This window comes from Scyliorhinus torazame, chromosome 25, assembly GCF_047496885.1.
Source record: "Scyliorhinus torazame isolate Kashiwa2021f chromosome 25, sScyTor2.1, whole genome shotgun sequence".
Taxonomy (NCBI): domain Eukaryota; kingdom Metazoa; phylum Chordata; class Chondrichthyes; order Carcharhiniformes; family Scyliorhinidae; genus Scyliorhinus; species Scyliorhinus torazame.
In genome coordinates, this window is record NC_092731.1 from 41,952,136 (window position 1) to 41,968,016 (window position 15,881).

Here is a 15,881-nt window from a genome sequence, read left to right on the forward strand (position 1 = left end):
AGGCCCAGGGTGGGGCTTAGTGAGGTCACTCAGGCCCAGGGTGGGGCTTAGTGAGGTCAGCCAGCCTCAGGGCGTGGCTTAGTGAGGTCACCCAGCCCCAGGGTGGGGCTTAGTGAGGTCACTCAGCCTCAGGGCGTGGCTTAGTGAGGTCACTCAGGCCCAGGGTGGGGCTTAGTGAGGTCAGCCAGCCTCAGAGCGTGGCTTAGTGAGGTCACCCAGCCCCAGGGTGGGGCTTAGTGAGGTCACTCAGCCTCAGGGCGTGGCTTAGTGAGGTCACCCAGCCCCAGGGTGGGGCTTAGTGAGGTCACCCAGCCTCAGGGCATGGCTTAGTGAGGTCAAGCAGCCCCACGTCGGTACCTGGGAATCGTACATCCTTTCCTTTGCCCCGATTGGACCCATCTAAGGGGATTATGTCGGGTTATAGAAGCTGCCTTTGCATCAATGACAGCTCCCAATTGTTCCAGTAAGTCTATTCCCAGGATGCTCCGTTCCCCTGGTGATTTGGACCTGCTCCGTGTGGTCACCTATTCCTAACGTTGTAGCTGCACTTAGTGCCCCTGTTCCTGTTCCTCCCATTACTCCCTGTAACTGTACGGTATGGTGGTGTCTGTAATGGTTAATCTGTTGTGGATCTGGCTGCCGCAGTTCACATTGTGCAATGCCGACCCCCTGACATTGCTGCCACGTGCACCCAGGGGTCTCTTCTGGGGTTCCGAGGGTCACTGGCTGTCATTTCTGTCCCAATAACCTCGGCACCTCAGTCGTGGTTATATGGATCACTGGCTGGTGTGGTATCGATGCAGGGCCATTGGGAAGAGGGTCTGGTCGGGTCTTGGCAGCTTTGGGCCCTGTTCCCCCCCACCCTCAGGAGGGGCTGCTTTTGACCAGCAATCCTGTCTTCCATGTGATATGGGCCAGGGATTAGAAACTCCAAAGTGCATTCTGCAGTTCACCTGACCGATAACCGTTATGTTGAATTTGGCTTGGATGAGCACAAAAGCCTTCACTTCAGGTGTGATTCATCAGAGTCCGAGGCACTTCAATCCCAGCAACGTTAATTCTGAGAATGTAATTAACATATATATAAACTAATGCAGCAGGGGCATGGGAACCTGGATTGTAGTTTTAGGGTAAGGGAGAATGAGAGTATAGAGGTCAGGAGCTCAAATTTAACGTCGCAGGAGGGGGCCAGTGTTCAGGTAGGTGGTTTGAAGTGTGTCTACTTCAATGCCAGGAGTATACGAAATAAGGTAGGGGAACTGGCAGCATGGGTTGGTACCTGGGACTTCGATGTTGCGGCCATTTCGGAGACATGGATAGAGCAGGGACAGGAATGGATGTTGCAGGTTCCGGGGTTTAGGTGTTTTAGTAAGCTCAGAGAAGGAGGCAAAAGAGGGGGAGGTGTGGCGCTGCTAGTCAAGAGCAGTATTACGGTGGCGGAGAGGATGCTAGATGGGGACTCATCTTCCGAGGTAGTATGGGCTGAGGTTAGAAACAGGAAAGGAGAGGTCACCCTGTTGGGAGTTTTCTATAGGCCTCCAAATAGTTCTAGGGATGTAGAGGAAAGGATGGCGAGGATGATCCTGGATAAGAGCGAAAGTAATAGGGTAGTTATTATGGGAGACTTTAACTTTCCAAATATTGACTGGAAAAGATATAGTTTGAGTACATTAGATGGGTCGTTTTTTGTACAGTGTGTGCAGGAGGGTTTCCTGACACAGTTTGTTGACAGGCCAACAAGAGGCGAGGCCACATTGGATTTGGTTTTGGGTAATGAACCAGGCCAGGCGTTGGATTTGGAGGTAGGTGAGCACTTTGGGGACAGTGACCACAATTCGGTGACGTTTACGTTAAGGATGGAAAGGGATAAGTATACACCGCAGGGCAAGAGTTATAGCTGGGGGAAGGGAAATTATGATGCCATTAGACGTGACTTGGGGGGGATAAGGTGGAGAAGTAGGCTGCAAGTGTTGGACACACTGGATAAGTGGAGCTTGTTCAAGGATCAGCTACTGCGTGTTCTTGATAAGTATGTACCGGTCAGGCGGGGAGGAAGGTGCCGAGCGAGGGAACCGTGGTTTCCCAAGGAAGTGGAATCTCTTGTTAAGAGGAAGAAGGAGGCCTATGTGAAGATGAGGTGTGAAGTTTCGGTTGGGGCGATGGATAGTTACAAGGTAGCGAGGAAGGAACTAAAGAGAGAGCTAAGACGAGCAAGGAGGGGACATGAGAAGTATTTGGCAGGAAGGATCAAGGAAAACCCAAAAGCTTTCTATAGGTATGTCAGGAATAAGCGAATGACTAGGGACAGAGTAGGACCAGTCAAGGACAGGGATGGGAAGTTGTGTGTAGAGTCTGAAGAGATAGGCGAGATACTAAATGAATATTTTTTGTCAGTATTCACTCAGGAAAAAGATAATGTTGTGGAGGAGAATGCTGAGCTCCAGGTAAATAGATTAGATGGCATTGAGGTACGTAGGGAAGAGGTGTTGGCAATTCTGGACAGGCTGAAAATAGATAAGTCCCCGGGACCTGATGGGATTTATCCGAGGATTCTCTGGGTTGCCAGGGAAGAGATTATTGGACCATTGGCTTTGATTTTTATGTCATCATTGGATACAGGAATAGTGCCAGAGGACTGGAGGATAGCAAATGTGGTCCCTTTGTTCAAAAAGGGGAGCAGAGACAACCCCGGCAACTATAGACCGGTGAGCCTCACGTCTGTAGTGGGTAAAGTCTTGGAGGGGATTATAAGAGACAAGATTTATAATCATCTAGATAGGAATAATATGATCAGGGATAGTCAGCATGGCTTTGTGAAGGGTAGGTCATGCCTCACAAACCTTATCGAGTTCTTTGAGAAGGTGACTGAACAGGTAGACGAGGGGAGAGCAGTTGATGTGGTGTATATGGATTTCAGCAAAGCGTTTGATAAGGTTCCCCACGGTAGGCTATTGCAGAAAATACGGAGGCTGGGGATTGAGGGTGATTTAGAGATGTGGATCAGAAATTGGCTAGCTGAAAGAAGACAGAGGGTGGTGGTTGATGGGAAATGTTCAGAATGGAGTTCTGTCACAAGTGGAGTACCACAAGGATCTGTTCTGGGGCCGTTGCTGTTTGTCATTTTTATCAATGACCGAGAGGAAGGCGCAGAAGGGTGGGTGAGTAAATTTGCAGACGATACTAAAGTCGGTGGTGTTGTCGATAGTGTGGAAGGAAGTAGCAGGTTACAGAGGGATATAGATAAGCTGCAGTGCTGGGCTGAGAGGTGGCAAATGGAGTTTAATGTAGAGAAGTGTGAGGTGATTCACTTTGGAAGGAAAAACAGGAATGTGGAATATTTGGCTAATGGTAAAGTTCTTGGAAGTGTGGATGAGCAGAGGGATCTAGGTGTCCATGTACATAGATCCCTGAAAGTTGCCACCCAGGTTGATAGGGTTGTGAAGAAGGCCTATGGAGTGTTGGCCTTTATTGGTAGAGGGATTGAGTTCCGGAGTCATGAGGTCATGTTGCAGCTGTACAGAACTCTGGTACGGCCGCATTTGGAGTATTGCATACAGTTCTGGTCACCGCATTATAGGAAGGACGTGGAGGCTTTGGAACGGGTGCAGAGGAGATTTACCAGGATGTTGCCTGGTATGGAGGGAAAATCTTATGAAGAAAGGCTGATGGACTTGAGGTTGTTTTCGTTGGAGAGAAGAAGGTTAAGAGGAGACTTAATAGAGGCATACAAAATGATCAAGGGGTTAGATAGGGTGGACAGTGAGAGCCTTCTCCCGCGGATGGAAATGGCTAGCACGAGGGGACATAGCCTTAAACAGAGGGGTAATAGATATAGGACAGAGGTCAGGGGTAGGTTCTTTACGCAAAGAGTAGTGAGGCCGTGGAATGCCCTACCTGCAACAGTAGTGAACTCGCCAACATTGAGGGCATTTAAAAGTTTATTGGATAAACATATGGATGATAATGGTATCGTGTCGGTTAGATGGCTTTTGTTTCGGTGCAACATCGTGGGCCGAAGGGCCTGTACTGCGCTGTATCGTTCTATGTTCTATGTTCTATATATAGATATAAACACAGCAATCATTTTTTATCAATTAAAAACATAACAACATCACAGCAGCTGCAGTGATCTCCAAGGACAGCACTTAATGAATTCCCCATTAACTGTTCCAATTCAATAACAAAATCCAATTAACCAAAATCCCTTTCAAGTGCGTGGCCCAGCATACTATATTCTCACTTGAAATGGGCAGCACGGTAGCGTTGTGGATAGCACAACTGCTTCACAGCTCCAGGGTCCCAGCTTTGATTCCGGTTTATCTTACAGCAGGCAACGAGCAGCACAGACCTGACCGGAAAAGGAAGGACACATCGAAACGGGGCACGGTGAGAGAGAGACCGCGACACAGAGAGAGAAACAGAGAGAGAGAACATCCTCCAGTCCCAAGAGGGGGCACATTTCCACCCAAAACAGTTCCTGTAAACAAACCACCAGCTGCAAAGTCAGCACACGGCCACCTCATCCCCACACCCCTCCACAATCGTAGCCCCACATCGAACAGGCAGCATAGACCACGAGAAAAGGACACACCGATAAGGGGCATGGCGGGGTGAGAGAGGGGGAGAGAGGAGGAGATTGGGGGGAGAGGGGAGGGGAGAGGGGAGGAGAGGGGAGGAGAGGGGGGGAGAGGGGGGGAGGGGGTGAGAGGGGGGGAGAGGGGGAGAGCGAGGGCAAGGGCGAGGGGGAGGGCGAGGGCGAGGGGGAGGGCGAGGGGAGGACGAGGGCGAGGGCAAGGGGAGGGCGAGGGGAGGGCGAGGGGAGGGCAAGGGGGAGGGCGAGGGGGAGGGAGGAGGGGGAGGGGGGAGGGCGAGGGGGAGGGCGTGGGGGAGGGCGAGGGGGAGGGCGTGGGGGAGGGCGATGGGGAGGGCGAGGGCGAGGGCGAGGGGGAGGGCGAGGGGGAGGGCGAGGGTGAGGGTGAGGGCGAGGGCGAGGGCGAGGGGGAGGGCGAGGGGAGGGCGAGGGGAGGGCGAGGGGAGGGCGAGGGGGAGGGCGAGGGGGAGGGCGAGGGGGAAGGGGAGGGGGAGGGGGAGGGGGAGGGTGTGGGGGAGGGGGAGGGCGAGCGGGAGGGCGAGGGGGAGGGCGAGGGGGAGGTCGAGGGTGAGGGGGAGGGGGAGGGCGAGGGCGAGGGGGAGGGGGAGGGCAAGGGGGAGGGCGAGGGGGAGGGCGAGGGGGAGGGCAAGGGGGAGGGCAAGGGGGAGGGCAAGGCAGAGAGGGCGAGGCAGAGAGGGCGAGGCAGAGAGAGCGAGGCAGAGAGAGCGAGGCAGAGAGAGCGAGGCAGAGAGAGCGAGGCAGAGAGAGCGAGGCAGAGAGGGAGAGAGATACATCAGAACATAACATAAGAACATAAGAACTAGGAGCAGCAGTAGGCCATCTGGCCCCTCGAGCCTGCTCCGCCATTCAATGAGATCATGGCTGATCTTTTGTGGACTCAGCTCCACTTTCCGGCCCGAACACCATAAGAATAATCCCTTTATTCTTCAAAAAACTATCTATCTTTATCTTGAAAATACCTCATCAAGGAGCCTCAACTGCTTCACTGGGCAAGGAATTCCATAGATTCACAACCCTTTGAGTGAAGAAGTTCCTCCTAAACTCAGTCCGAAATCTACTTCCCCTTATTTTGAGGCTATGCCCCCTAGTTCTACTTTCACCCGCCAGTGGAAACAACCTGCCCGCATCTATCCGATCGATTCCCTTCATAATTAGATATGTTTCTATAAGATTCCCCCACATCCTTCTAAATTCTAATGAGTACAGTCCCAGTCTACTCAACCTCTCCTCGTAATCCAACCCCTTCAGCTCTGGGATTAACCTAGTGAATCTCCTCTGCACAACATCCACTGCCAGTATGTCCTTTCTCAGGTAAGGAGACCAAAACTGTACACAATACTCCAGGTGTGGCCTCACTAACACCTTATACAGTTGCAGCATAACACCCCTAGTCTTAAACTCCATCCCTCTAGCAATGAAGGACAAAACTCCATTCACCTTCTTAATCACCTGTTGCTCCTGTGAACCAACTTTTTGTGACACATGCACTAGCACACCCAGGTCTCTCTGCACAGCAGCATGTTTTAATATTTTATCATTTAAATAATAATCCCTTTTGCTGTTATACCAAAATGGATAACCTCACATTTGTCAACATTATATTCCATCTGCCAGACTCTAGCCCAGTCACTTAACTATCCAAATCCCTCTGCAGACTTCCAGTATCCTCTGCACTTTTTGCTTTACCACTCATCTTCGTGTCGTTTGCAAACTTGGACACATTGCCCTTGGTCCCCAACTCCAAATCATCTATGTAAATTGTGAACAATTGTGGGCCCATCACTGATCCCTGAGGGACACCACTAGCTACTGATTGCCTACCAGTGAAACACCCATTAATCCCCACTCTTTGCTTTCTATTAATTAACCAATCCTCTATCCATGCTACTACTTTACCCTTAACGAAATGCATCTTTATCTTATGCAGCAACCTTTTGTGTGGCACCTTGTCAAAGGCTTTCTGGAAACCCAGATATACCACATCCATTGGCTCCCCGTTATCTACCGCACTGGTAATGTCCTCAAAAAATTCCACTAAATTAGTTAGGCACGACCTGCCCTTTATGAACCCATGCTGCGTCTGCCCAATCGGACAATTTCCATCCAGATGCCTCGCTATTTCTTCCTTGATGATAGATGCGCATCTTCCCTACTACCGAAGTTAAGCTCACTGGCCTATAATTTCAGGTTTTCTATCTACCTCCTTTTCTAAACAGTGGTGTCACGTTTGCTAATTTCCTATCCGCCGGGACCACCCCAGAGTCTAGTGAATTTTGGTAAATTATCACTAGTGCATTTGCAATTTTCCTAGCCATCTCTTTTAGCACTCTGGGATGCATTCCATCAGGGCCAGGAGACTTGTCTACCTTTAGCCCCATTCGCTTGCCCATGACTACCTCCTTGGTGATAACAATCCTCTCAAGGTCCTCACCTGTCATAGCCTCATTTCCATCAGTAACTGGCATGTTATTTGTGTCTCCCACTGTGAAGACCGACCCAAAAAACCTGTTCAGTTCCTCAGCCATTTCCTCATCTCCCATTACTAAATCTCCCTTCTCATCCTCTAAAGGACCAATATTTACCTTAGCCACTCTTTTTTGTTTCATATATTTGTAGAAACTTTTGCTGTCTGTTTTTATATTCTGGGCAAGTTTACTGTAGAAGGAACTTTAGTTGTCGAATTAGTTGCCTTAATACCCTGTACTCCTTCTTAACTGGCTGCTTGACTATATTTCATGGCAATAGGCGTTTGGCAAAGCATGATGGATATATTACCTTTATTTCAGTCAAGAAGTTCTGCATGTAACAGGCAGAAGGTCAGACTATGTAAACAAGTGCACAGCTGCACATTTTACTGAGAGTAGACGATTATTATTGTCCTTAGGCTGGGAATTCAAGGCCTGTTGTTTAAAATCTGCTCGCTTGTCTGTGTCTGGGCTTACCAAAGGAATGCCTCGTTTTTCCATAATATTGCTTATTAAACCATATAAAGTACTGCTATTCTCTTGTAAAGTGGGGACAATTAGAAGGACGGTGGTCACTCTAACTGCCTCCACGAACTTCGTGTTATAATAAAAGAACTTTGCGAAACATAGAACATAGAACATAGAACAATACAGCGCAGTACAGGCCCTTCGGCCCACGATGTTGCACCGAAACAAAAGCCATCTAACCTACACTATGCCATTTTCATCCATATGTTTATCCAATAAACTTTTAAATGCCCTCAATGTTGGCGAGTTCACTACTGTAGCAGGTAAGGTATTCCACGGCCTCACTACTCTTTGCGTAAAGAACCTACCTCTGACCTCTGTCCTATATCTATTACCCCTCAGTTTAAAGCTATGTCCCCTCGTGCCAGCCATATCCATCCGCGGGAGAAGGCTCTCACTGTCCACCCTATCCAACCCCCTGATCATTTTGTATGCCTCTATTAAGTCTCCTCTTAACCTTCTTCTCTCCAACGAAAACAACCTCAAGTCCATCAGCCTTGCCTCATAAGATTTTCCCTCCATACCAGGCAACATCCTGGTAAATCTCCTCTGCACCCGCTCCAAAGCCTCTACGTCCTTCCTATAATGCGGTGACCAGAACTGTACGCAATACTCCAAATGCGGCCGAACCAGAGTTCTGTACAGCTGCAACATGACCTCCCGACTCCGGAACTTAAACCCTCTACCAATAAAGGCCAACACTCCATAGGCCTTCTTCACAACCCTATCAACCTGGGTGGCAACTTTCAGGGATCTATGTACATGGACACCTAGATCCCTCTGCTCATCAACACTTTCAAGAACTTTACCATTAGCCAAATATTCCGCATTCCTGTTATTCCTTCCAAAGTGAATCACCTCACACTTCTCTACATTAAACTCCATTTGCCACCTCTCAGCCCAGCTCTGCAGCTTATCTATATCCCTCCGTAACCTGCTACATCCTTCCACACTATCGACAACACCACCGACTTTAGTATCGTCTGCAAATTTACTCACCCACCCTTCTGCGCCTTCCTCTAGGTCATTGATAAAAATGACAAACAGCAACGGCCCCAGAACAGATCCTTGTGGTACTCCACTTGTGACAGAACTCCATTCTGAACATTTCCCATCAACCACCACCCTCTGTCTTCTTTCAGCTAGCCAATTTCTGATCCACATCTCTAAATCACCCTCAATCCCCAGCCTCCGTATTTTTTGCAATAGCCTACCGTGGGGAACCTTATCAAACACTTTGCTGAAATCCATATACACCACATCAACTGCTCTACCCTCGTCTACCTGTTCAGTCACCTTCTCAAAGAACTCAATAAGGTTTGTGAGGCATGACCTACCCTTCACAAAGCCATGCTGACTACCCCTGATCATATTATTCCTATCTAGATGATTATAAATCTTGTCTCTTATAATCCCCTCCAAGACTTTACCCACTACAGACGTGAGGCTCATCGGTCTATAGTTGCCGGGGTTGTCTCTGCTCCCCTTTTTGAACAAAGGGACCACATTTGCTGTCCTCCAGTCCTCTGGCACTATTCCTGTAGCCAATGATGACATAAAAATCAAAGCCAAAGGTCCAGCAAACTCTTCCCTGGCCTCCCAGAGAATCCGAGGATAAATCTCATCAGGTCCCGGGGACTTATCTATTTTCAGCCAGTCCAGAATTGCCAACACCTCTTCCCTACGTACCTCAATGCCATCTATTCTATTAGCCTGGGGTTCAGCATCCTCCTCCACAACATTATCTTTTTCTTGAGTGAATACTGACGAAAAATATTCATTTAGTATCTCGCCTATCTCTTCAGACTCCACACACAATTTCCCATCCCTGTCCTTGACTGGTCCTACTCTTTCCCTAGTCATTCGCTTATTCCTGACATACCTATAGAAAGCTTTTGGGTTTTCCTTGATCCTTCCTGCCAAATACTTCTCATGTCCCCTCCTTGCTCGTCTTAGCTCTCTCTTTAGTTCCTTCCTCGCTACCTTGTAACTATCCATCGCCCCAACCGAAACTTCACACCTCATCTTCACATAGGCCTCCTTCTTCCTCTTAACAAGAGATTCCACTTCCTTGGGAAACCACGGTTCCCTCGCTCAACGCCTTCCTCCCTGTCTGACCGGTACATACTTATCAAGAACACGCAGTAGCTGATCCTTGAACAAGCCCCACTTATCCAGTGTGCCCAACACTTGCAGCCTACTTCTCCACCTTATCCCCCCCAAGTCACGTCTAATGGCATCATAATTGCCCTTCCCCCAGCTATAACTCTTGCCCTGCGGTGTATACTTATCCCTTTCCATCATTAACGTAAACGTCACCGAATTGTGGTCACTGTCCCCAAAGTGCTCTCCTACCTCCAAATCCAACACCTGGCCTGGTTCATTACCCAAAACCAAATCCAACGTGGCCTCGCCTCTTGTTGGCCTGTCAACATATTGTTTCAGGAAACCCTCCTGCACACACTGTACAAAAAACGACCCATCTATTGTACTCGAACTATATCTTTTCCAGTCAATATTTGGAAAGTTAAAGTCTCCCATAATAACTACCCTGTTACTTTCGCTCATATCCAGAATCATCTTCGCCATCCTTTCCTCTACATCCCTAGAACTATTAGGAGGCCTATAAAAAACTCCCAACAGGGTGACCTCTCCTTTCCTGTTTCTAACTTCACCCATACTACCTCGGAAGAAGAGTCCCCATCTAGCATCCTCTCCGCCACCGTAATACTGCTCTTGACTAGCAGCGCCACACCTCCCCCTCTTTTGCCTCCTTCTCTGAGCTTACTAAAACACCTAAACCCCGGAACCTGCAACATCCATTCCTGTCCCTGCTCTATCCATGTCTCCGAAATGGCCACAACATCGAAGTCCCAGGTACCAACCCATGCTGCCAGTTCCCCTACCTTGTTTTGTATACTCCTGGCATTGAAGTAGACACACTTCAAACCACCTACCTGAACACTGGCCCCCTCCTGCGACGTCAAATCTGTGCTCCTGACCTCTATACTCTCATTCTCCCTTACCCTAAAACTACAATCCAGGTTCCCATGCCCCTGCTGCATTAGTTTAAACCCCCCCAAAGAGCACTAACAAATCTCCCCCCCAGGATATTTGTGCCCCTCAGGTTCAGATGTAGACCATCCTGTCTGTAGAGGTCCCACCTTCCCCAGAAAGAGCCCCAGTTATCCAGAAATCTGAATCCCTCCCGCCTGCACCATCCCTGTCGCCACGTGTTTAAATGCTCTCTCTCCCTATTCCTCATCTCACTATCACGTGGCACGGGCAACAACCCAGAGATAACAACTCTGTTTGTTCTAGTTCTGAGCTTCCATCCTAGCTCCCTGAAAGCCTGCCTGACATCCTTGTCCCCTTTCCTACCTATGTCGTTAGTGCCAATGTGGACCACGACTTGGGGCTGCTCCCCCTCCCCCCTAAGGACCCGGAAAACACGATCCGAGACATCACGTACCCTTGCACCTGGGAGGCAACATACCAAACGTGAGTCTCTCACGCTCCCACAAAATCTCCTATCTGTGCCCCTGACTATAGAGTCCCCAATTACTAATGCTCTGCTCCTCTCCCCCCTCCCCTTCTGAGCAACAGGGACAGACTCCGTGCCAGAGGCCCGTACCCCATGGCTTACCTCAAAGTTTTGGCTAGTTTTTTCCGTGACATTTACTCTCATAATCTATCTTGCTCTTCTTTAAATCTTTTTTCGTAGCTTTCTGTTGCCCCCTAAAGATTTCCAAATCCTCTAGTCTCCCACGAATTTTTGCCATTTTGTATGCTTTTTCCTTCAATTTTATACTCTCCCTTATTTCCTTAGATTAGCACAGGGCTAAAATCGCTGGATTTGAAAGCAGACCAAGGCAGGCCAGCAGCACGGTTCGATTCCCGTAACAGCCTCCCCGAACAGGCGCAGGAATGTGGCGACTAGGGGCTTTTCACAGTAACTTCATTGAAGCCTACTTGTGACAATAAGCGATTTTCATTTCATTCATTTTATTTCATATCCACGGTCAATTTTCCCTTTTCTACCTCCATCCTTTTTGTTGGTTTAAACCTTCTGAGCACTGTGAAAAATCACTTGGCAGATTCTCCACTGTTCCTCAACTGTTTCACCATAAAGTCTTTGCTCCCAGTCTACCTTAGCTAGTTCTTCTCTCATCCCATTGTAATCTCCTTTGTTTAAGCACAAAACACTAGTGTTTGATTTTATCTTCTCACCCTCCATCTGTATTTTTAATTCCACCATATTGTGATTGCTCCTTCCGAGAGGATCCCTAACTATGAGATCCTGAATCAATCCTGTCTCATTACACAGGACCAGATCTAGGACCGCTTGTTCCCTCGTAGGTTCCATTACATACTGTTCTAGGAAACTATCGCGGATACATTCTATAAACTCCTCCTCAAGGCTGCCTTGACCGACCTGGTTAAACCAATCGACATGGAGATTAAAATCCCCCATGATAACTCCTGTACCATTTCTACATGCATCTGTTATTTCTTTGTTTATTGCCTGCCCCACCATAACGTTACTATTTGGTGGCCTATAGATTACTCCTATCAGTGACTTTTTCGCCTTCCTATTCCTGATTTCCACCCACATGGATTCAACCTTATCCTCCATAGCACCGATGTCATCCCTCACAACTGCCCGGATGTCATCCTTTAAAAACAGAGCTACACCACCTCCCTTACCATCCACTCTGTCCTTCCGAATAGTTTGATACGCTTGGATATTTAACTCCCAGTTGTGACCATCCTTTAACCATGTTTCAGTAATGGCCACTAAATCATAGTCATTCACGATGATTTGCACCATCAACTCATTTGACTTACTCCGAACCCATCAGTTACTTCTCCTAAGTTATTTTTCCTTTTACCGTTTCTCCTAATTTTCCTTTTCGCTGAATCCATACCTTCCTGTAACAACCTGCTGCTTCGTTTTCCATTTGTCTTTTTACTTCCTGTTTTATTCCTTTGTTTCTGTCACCGTTTCACTTCCCTCCGACTTCCTGCATCGGTTCCCATCGCCCTGCCACATTAGTTTAAACCCTCCCAAACAGCTCTACTTCCACTCCTGCCCAGGTGCAGACCGTCCGATTTATATTGGTCCCACCTCCCCAGGATCGGTTCCAATGCCCCAGGAATTTGAATCCCTCCCTCTTGCACCATCTCTCAAGCCACACATTCATCCTATCTATCCTGACTTTCCTACTCTGACTAGCTTGTGCAATGGTAGCAATCCTGAGATTATTAAGTTTGAGTTCCTACTTTGTGGTTTAACTCCTAACTCCCAGAATTCAACTTGTAGGCCCTCATCCCATTTTTTACATATATCCTTGGTGCCTATGTGCACCACGACAGCTGGCTGGTCACCCCCCCCCCCTTCCCCTCAGAATGTCCTGCAGCCGCTCTGAGACATCCTTGACCCTTGCACCAGGGAGGAAACATACCATCCTGGAGTCTCGATTGCGTCCGCAGAACCGCCTGTCTATTCCCCTTACAATTGAGTCCCCTATCACTATAGCCCTGCCATTCCTCTTCCTGCCCAGCTGTGCAGCAGAGCCAGCCACGGTGCCATGAACCTGGCTGCTGCTGCCTTCCCCTGGTGAGCCATCTCCGTCAACAGCATCCAAAGCGGTATGTCTGTTTTGCTGGGAGATAGCCGCAGGGAACACCTGCACTGCCTTCCTACTCTTGCTCTGTCTTCTGGTCACCCATTTTCTATCTCCCTTAGTTATTCTCCCCTATGGTGTGACCAACTCGCTAAACGTGCAATGCACGACGTCCTCAGCATCGTGGATGCTCCAAAGTGAGTCCATCCGCAGCTCCAGAGCCATCAAGCGGCCTAACAGGAGCTGCAACTGGACACACTTCTTGCACGTGAAGGAGCCACGGTCAGTGGACGTGTCCCTGAGCTCCCACATCGCACATGAGGAGCATGACATGGGTCTGGGATCTCCTGCCATGTCTTACCAGGGATAAGAAGCAACCCCCCACCCAGCTTTGAATTCCCACCTCGCTTCAAATTCCCAAACTCACGCTTCGATGTGCCTCACTCCTGGCTGTGCCTGCTCTGGCTCACTGGGAGAACTCACTGGGAGTGAGTTACAAATTGCTCTTTTACATTAACGGCGTTCAGGAGGTATATTGACAAATACATGGATACGATGGGTAGAGAGGGATACGACACAAGAAAGTGCTGAGGGTTTTGGCCAAGGTGGATATCATGACTGGTAGAGACGTGTTGGGCCGAAGGGCCTGTTCCTGTCACGGGGAGACTGCCCCTGTCGCGGGGAGACTGTACCTGTCATGGGGAGACTGTCCCTGTCGCGGGGAGACTGTACCTGTCATGGGGAGACTGTCCCTGTCGCGGGGAGACTGTCCCTGTCGCGGGGAGACTGCCCCTGTCGCGGGGAGACTGTCCCTGTCGCGGGGAGACTGCCCCTGTCGCGGGGGGGGGGGGGACGACGAAGGGCCTGTTCCTGTCACGGGGTGACTGTCCCTGTCACGGGGAGACTGTCCCTGTCGCGGGGTGACTGACCCTGTCGCGGAGAGACTGCCCCTGTCGCGGGGAGACTGCCCCTGTCGCGGGGGGGGGGGGGACGACGAAGGGCCTGTTCCTGTCACGGGGAGACTGTCCCAGTCACGGGGAGACTGCCCCTGTCGCGGGGAGTTGGGCCGAAGGGCCTGTTCCTGTCACGGGGAGACTGTCCCAGTCACGGAGAGACTGCCCCTGTCGCGGGGAGTTGGGCCGAAGGGCCTGTTCAAAGAACAAAGAACAAAGAAATGTACAGCACAGGAACAGGCCCTTCGGCCCTCCAAGCCCGTGCCGACCATGCTGCCCCACTAAACTACAATCTTCTACACTTCCTGGGTCCGTATCCTTCTATTCCCATCCTATTCATATATTTGTCAAGATGCCCCTTAAATGTCACTATCGTCCCTGCTTCCACTACCTCCTCCGGTAGCGAGTTCCAGGCACCCACTACCCTCTGCGTAAAAAACTTGCCTCGTACATTTACTCTAAACCTTGCCCCTCTCACCTTAAACCTATGCCCCCTAGTAATTGACCCCTCTACCCTGGGTAAAAGCCTCTGACTATCCACTCTGTCTATGCCCCTCATAATTTTATATACCTCTATCAGGTCTCCCCTCAACCTCCTTCGTTCCAGTGAGAACAAACCGAGTTTATTCAATCGCTCCTCATAGCGAATGCCCTCCATACCAGGCAACATTCTGGTAAATCTCTTCTGCACCCTCTCTAAAGCCTCCACATCCTTCTGGTAGTGTGGCGACCAGAATTGAACACTATACTCCAAGTATAGCCGAAGTAAGGTTCTATACAGCTGCAACATGACTTGCCAATTCTTATACTCAATGCCCCGGCCAATGAAGGCAAGCATGCCGTATGCCTTCTTGACTACCTTCTCCACCTGTGTTGCCCCTTTCAATGACCTGTGGACCTGTACTCCTAGATCTCTTTGACTTTCAATACTCTTGAGGGTTCTACCATTCACTGTATATTCCCTACCTGCATTAGACCTTCCAAAATGCATTACCTCACATTTGTCCGGATTAAACTCCATCTGCCATCTCTCCGCCCAAGTCTCCAGACAATCTAAATCCTGCTATATCCTCCGACAGTCCTCATCGCTATCCACAATTCCACCAACCTTTGTGTCGTCTGCAAACTTACTAATCAGACCAGTTACATTTTCCTCCAAATCATTTATATATACTACAAAGAGCAAAGGTCCCAGCACTGATCCCTGTGGAACACCACTGGTCACAGCCCTCCAATTAGAAAAGCATCCCTCCATTGCTACTCTCTGCCTTCTATGGCCTAGCCAGTTCTGTATCCACCTTGCCAGCTCACCCCTGATCCCATGTGACTTCACCTTTTGTACAAGTCTACCATGAGGGACCTTGTCAAAGGCCTTACTGAAGTCCATATAGACAACATCTACTGCCCTACCTGCATCAATCATCTTAGTGACCTCCTCGAAAAACTCTATCAAGTTAGTGAGACACGACCTCCCCTTCACAAAACCGTGCTGCCTCTCACTAATACGTCCATTTGCTTCCAGATGGGAGTAGATCCTGTCGCGAAGAATTCTCTCCAGTAATTTCCCTACCACTGAAGTAAGGCTCACCGACCTGTAGTTCCCGGGATTATCCTTGCTACCCTTCTTAAACAGAGGAACAACATTGGCTATTCTCCAGTCCTCCGGGACATCCCCTGAAGACAGCGAGGATCCAAA